Here is a 6,968-nt window from a genome sequence, read left to right as displayed (position 1 = left end):
AGGCCATATATTTTAATAGCTTGATGTCTGGATTCTCTTATCGACCTGGGGATCAGAGTCCCAAGGCAGAATCAATCGAAGACAATAGCTTCTGACCAGCTGGGAATCGAACCCTGGTCCATGAAGCTGATATGATCAGTGATTTACAATTTTGCCACGATGCAATGAAAGATACAAGTCAAATGCTACAAGTATTACTAATAGAAAAATGCTACTAATTCTGCTAGCATCAGATATATACTAGAATTACTAACAGAAAATTTCTATTAGCAATACTAGTAGCATTTGCTACTAACAATGCCAATAAAGGTTTTCTACTAAGGATTCTTAAAGCAATACTAGTAACAATTTACTCTTATCAATACTAGTATCAATTTCAAAAGAGAAACAGATAGCAAAATGCGAATAGCTATTCCTGTTGGAATTTGCTACCAACCACTATTAGGGAAGTTATAATAGCATTTCTAGTAGTATTTTACTAATAGTAGTTCTTGTAGTAAATTGCTACTAATATTGCGGGTGGCAAAAGGCTACTATTATTACTATTAGCAAATTGCTGCTGTTATTGCTTGTAGAAAATTACTACTAATATTGCTTGGAGCAAATTTACATTAGTATTGCTAGGGGTTATTTACTACTTTCAATACTATTAGCATATTCCTACTGATATTACTAAAAGCAAATTGCTACTAGTATTGCTAATAGTAATATGCTACTAGTATTGCTACATTAAAATTTATAATAGTGATACTTATAACAATTTTCTACAAGCCATACTAGTAACAATTGGCTACACTATTAGCAATGTGTTACTGGTAATACGTGTAGCAATTTGCTACTAGCAGTACTAGTACCAATCTACTACTAACATATATAGAAGCAATATGCTACTCGTATTGATAGTGGGTAATTGCCACCAGAAATACTAGTAGCAATTGGCTACCAGCTAATAGTGTTGCTAGTAGCATATTGCTACTAACCTTAGTAGGAATTTGCTACTAGTAACAAATTACTACTAGTGTTATTCAAACTAGCATTACGTATAGCAATTTTAAAATAGCAAAACTAGCAGCATTAGGTAAATAAATATTAGTAGCAATTTGCTACAAGCAATATTAGTAGCAATTTGCTACAAGCAATATTAGTAGCAATTTGCTACAAGCAATATTAGTAGCAATCATTTACTAACAATACTATAAGAATTTTTTTACTAGTAGTAATAGTAGCAATTTGCTACCAACAATTCTAATAGCATTTTACTACCCTTATCGCTAGTAGGGAATTTCTACCAGAAATACCAGTAGCATTCTGATACTAGCTGCTAGTATTACTTGTAGCAAATTGCTAATATCAGTAATAGTAGCAAATTGGTACTAGTATTGCTATTGTAAAATTGTTACTACCATTTCTAGGAGCCATTTGCTACTGGTATTGATAGGGGAAAAAACTTACTCGTATTGCTCTAGTTAATTGCTATTAGTATTGGTAGGAACAAATTGTTAATTGTATTGGTAGGAACAAAATGTTAATTGTATTGCTAATAGTTAATTGCTACTAGTGTTGCTAGTAGCAGATTGCTACTTTATAAATTACTAGAAAATGCCTATTCATATAGTAGTGATTTATTTTAATCAATAATAGTAGCAATTTCCTATTTGCAATACTAGTAGTAATTTGCTTCTTGCATTGCCGGTAGCAAATTGCTACTAGCAATAAAAGTGGCAATTTCTTACCAGCTTCAGTAGCAAATTGATACTAATAATGCTCGTAGCATATTCCTACTAGTCTTGCTCGTAACAAACTGCTACTATTATAGTCTGTAGCAAATTGCTAATAAATTTTCTTTTAGCAAGTTGCTACTGTTATTGCTTGCAATAAATTGCTGCTTGTATGTCTATGAGCCAATTGCTATTAAATTTGCTTCGAGTTCATTACTACTAGCACTGGTAGGAAAAAATGCTACTTCAAATACTACTAGTAAATTCCTAGTAATATTGATAGTAACAAATTGCTACAAGTATTGCTAATACCAAATTGCAACGAGTACTACTGTTAGCAAATTCCTGATAGCATTAACAATAGGAATTTGCTACTCATGGTGCTATTAGTATATTTGTTATCCGTAATGCAATTAGTAAATTTGCTACTTGTACTACTTTCATCAAAACTCTACATTTACTATTAATAATTATTTACCACTACTAACACTAGTAGCTCTTTGCTACTAACAATATTATCAGCAATTTGCTATTAGCAATTCTAGTAGAAATATTTTTTTACTAGCTGCTAGTATCAAAAGGCTACTGGTATTGCTGGTAGTAAAATACTACTAGCATTGCTAGTATCCATTTTCTACTGGTAATGCTAGTAGAAAATTACTACTGGTATTATTAGTAGCCAATTGTTACTAGTATTGTTAGTAGTAAATAGCTACCAGCATAGCTATGAGCAATTTTCTAAAGGAATTAGTGAGAAAACAACTACTAGTATTGCTTGGAAAATTGCTAAAAGTATTTCTAGTAACAAATAGCTACAAGTATAGCTAGTACAAAATTGCTAAAAGTATTACTAGTAGCAAATTGCTACAAGTATTGCTAGTACCAAATAGCTCTACGTATTGTTGGTACCTAATTGATACAAGCATTATTAGGATGAATGTTCTACTTGTTTTGCTAGTAGCAGATTACTACTAGTATTACTACTAGCAATAGTACAAGCAATTCTTACTAGCATTACTAATAGCGATTTGTTACTAGAAATGCCTGTAGCAATTTGCTACAAGCCATACTAGTACCATATTTACTTTCACGAATACAAGCAGTAATTTACTTTTACAAACACCAATAGCCATTTGCTATTGGTATTGCCATTAGCAAACATTGCTAGTACTAAATTGATACAGGTATTGCTAATACCAAATTACTAATTGAAATATTACTGGGAATTTGATAGTACTATTGCTAGTTGAAAAATGTTGCTATTATTGTTAATAATATTTCTCAACTAGCTTTACTAGTAGCAATTTGTTACTAGCAATACTAGTAGAAATTTACTAATAACAAGTTTGGTAGCAATAATCACAAATTAGCACTAGTCTTTCTAGTATGATATTGTTGCAAGCATTGATAGTCGCAATTTGCTACTGGTAGAGGTAAGAGCATATCTTCTATTATTGCTAGGAGGTAGTTGCTTCTAGTATTGTTTGGAACAAATTGTTACTTTCAATACTACCAGCAAATTCCTTCCAATATTGTATTCTTTGCAAGTACTGTATTTAAAAAATTGCTATCATCAATATATTTGGTAATTTTCTACAAGTATTGCTTATAGAGAATTGCTTATTGTATTGCTAGAAGCTTAGTAGATATAATATTACTAGTAGAAAATTACTGCTAAAATTGCTTGGAGTATTTTGTCACAAGAATTCATAGTAATACTAAATTGTTATTAGATATATATGAATGGATGTCTATTAGTTTTTCTAGTAGCAGATTGCTACTAGTATAGCTTGTAGAAAATCTATAATAGCAATACTAGTAGAAATTTTGCTACTAACTATACTACTGATAATTTTCTACTATTAATACTAGTAGAAATTTCTTATTAGCAGCACTAGTAGCATACTGCTAGAAGAGGCCGATAATGATATCGAAACTGATGCATAAAAGGCCAATACTTCTAATACCGATACTATTGGCACACACACGCACACACACATACACGCAAACACATGCACACGCACACACACGCACACGCATACACACACACACACACACACATATATATATATATATATATATATATATATATATACATATATATATATATATATATATATATATATATATATATATATATATATATATATATATATATATATATATATATATATATACATCTATCTATCTATCTATCTATCTATCTATATATATATATATATATATATATATATATATATATATATATATATATATATATATATATATATATAAATATATATATACATATGTATATACTGTATATATATATATATATATATATATATATATATATATATATATATATATATATATATATACATATGTATGTATATATATATATATATATATATATATATATATATATATATATATATATATATATATATATATATATACATATATATATATATATATATATATATATACATATATATATGTATATATATATATATATATATATATATATATATATATATATATATATATATATACATATATATATATATATATATATATATATATATATATATATATATATATATATATATATATATATATATACATGTTTATTAAAATGGTTAAAGAAAGTATTCATAGAAATTAAAGTAAAGATATTATAACAAACACTATTTACTCCTGAAACACCAATAGTATCTAATGTGTGAATCTCCCCTCGAAGGGCGACAAGGAGAGGTGACCAACGAATGAGGTACAATTAATGATTTTCGAGAGACGAACGACGTGTCGAATAAGTCAACTTGAAGGTAAAGGATATGGATGACTATGTGCAACTAGGCTATTCATTAATCTCGACTCGAAATCCCTTTTCCTGTGGAGAAGGTGTTGTTCTTGTTTAGATTGCTTTGGAAAATAAATGATTTTTATAATATTTTTTTTCCGCGTTGATGCTTGGAGTTTCTTATAGTTTATACATGAAAGATTTATTTTACTGATATTTGTGCTTCAACTATTTTATACTCATTTTTTATTTTTTCTCTTATAGTCTCTCTGTTCTTTCGCTGTTGGAGCCCTTGGGTTTATAGCATCTTGCTTTTCCAACCAGGCTTGGAGCTTAGCTAATAATAATAATAATAATAATAATAATAATAATAATAATAATAATAATAATAATAATAATAATAATAAAAATAATAATAATAATAATAATAAAAGCCTGGTGTGCCAGGAATTCCACGTCCAACTGTAACTCTATAGTCACATTAAACAATTACTACACTTTCAGACATATAAAGTATATGTCGAATCCCCCTAATTGTAAAATCAATGTTATTTTGAAGTTGAGTTTGCAAAATATTTTTTGTGTAACGAACTATTAAAATAAAACAGAATTTATTTCTTACTATAATCATATAAATATATACCTCTACCTTCAAATTAAAAAATTACTGCATGATTGAGTATATATGATGAAGCCAATTAATTGCAAGAGGATAGTTACTCAGGAGTCATGCGTAAAAATATCTGGTTAACTCTCTATCTACGCACATACCTCCATTACTCGAAGGTTCTATTCTCGAACCCTTGTTAGGGACGGCACCTTTGATGATATATATCTCACTTTCCGCAGTAAAAACTGAACTTTGTAATTATCATCAAAGGCTACCCTTTCCATTGCTCTTGTTCTAATCTTATATGACGTCTTTGTGGTATTTTAGTTCGTTTAGCCAATGTTACTATGCATAGTTTCATTATCTATGGAATTAACACCTATATTTTGATAAGTTTGGCCATATCCTGCTATATTGGTAGTATTGTCTTTAGAAAAAATAGGACAGTTAATATATTCTTATATTTTATCCACTCTTACTCCTTAATAATAATAATAATAATAATAATAATAATAATAATAATAATAATAATAATAATAATAATAATAATAATAATAATCAAAAGAAGAGGAAGAAGAACTAGAAGAAGAAGAACAACTACAACAAGAAGAACAAGAAAAACAACAAAAACAAGAACAAGAACAAGAAGAACAAGAGGAGGAGGAATAGAAATAGCGAATGGCCAGTCAAATTCACTCTATCAAAGAAGGAATGACAATGAAGTGTAAATCTTTATGGAAATCCGACAAGAGACCGAAATGCGATTCTCGTCATCCATTAGATAATTGAGGGGAAATTAGGGTGTGACATGGGCAAGAACAAAGAGATTAAATAACTCCAGGATTCATTCACTTTACTAACTCAAGTAGCTCAACTGTACAAAAGTTAGTTATATAATCTTTTAATGGAGTTCCATTTAGTATTAGAGAATGAGGTTACGTATAATTTCACTTTATAGGAGGAGATTTTTATGTTCCTCCTTTTTTTTTTTTTTTTACGGAAATATATCCGCTTTTTAGGAATCTTGTCTTCACATGAATTCTCCCAAAGCCCCCTCGTAGTTTCCATGGGCCACTAAGCTAGAACCGTGGTGATTAGCAGTGCATACGGTTAAAGGATAACTACCGTTCGGTAATTCTTCCGAGCGGTCAGCGGTGAAGAGCCTCATTAATCTACATTGATTTGTATTCCACCTAGCGGTATCAGTCTGCTCGTGTCAAGCGAGCTACTTAGAAGGTAATGGGGAGATTGACTGGGAAATGAAAATGGATGATTTAATTACATCATTATGCTTTCATTCATCAGTGTTATATAAAAGATAAAAGAGAATAATATGTAAATCTTAGTATGAATAGTTCAACTTTAGTAGATATTTAGAGTAATATAAAGTATTTGTCTTTTGCGACCTTAATCATCTTTGAAGAACCATGAATTATTACTATGAACTAATGTTGTTTCTACTCTCACAGAATGTGACTATTACACATCTGGAAGATTAAATATGACTATTTGCCCCCATTCGCATATAGTTAACTCAACGATGGGATCCCTGCATACGGAAAACTCACTCAAGGCTCGATGCGGATAGGAAGGAATAAGTGAAATGGAAAATAAGAAAATATATATAATTTCAATCAAATGAATGGGAAGTTTCGGTGGGTAAAATAGATTAAAAGGAAAGTTACTCAACCTGTGAAAGTAGAAACGTTATTGCGTTAGGAAAATAAGCAAGGAATTTTTCTGTTTCTCTTATTTTCATGATTTCTGTTTCACTGATAATACTCCGAGTTCGTTGATAGTTTTGAAAAAAAGAAAAGAAAAAAAAGGCCCATCCTTATTCAAACTTTTTGCAGATATA

This window comes from Palaemon carinicauda, chromosome 2, assembly GCF_036898095.1.
Source record: "Palaemon carinicauda isolate YSFRI2023 chromosome 2, ASM3689809v2, whole genome shotgun sequence".
Classification (NCBI taxonomy): Eukaryota; Metazoa; Arthropoda; class Malacostraca; order Decapoda; family Palaemonidae; genus Palaemon; species Palaemon carinicauda.
This window is presented reverse-complemented; position numbering follows the sequence as displayed.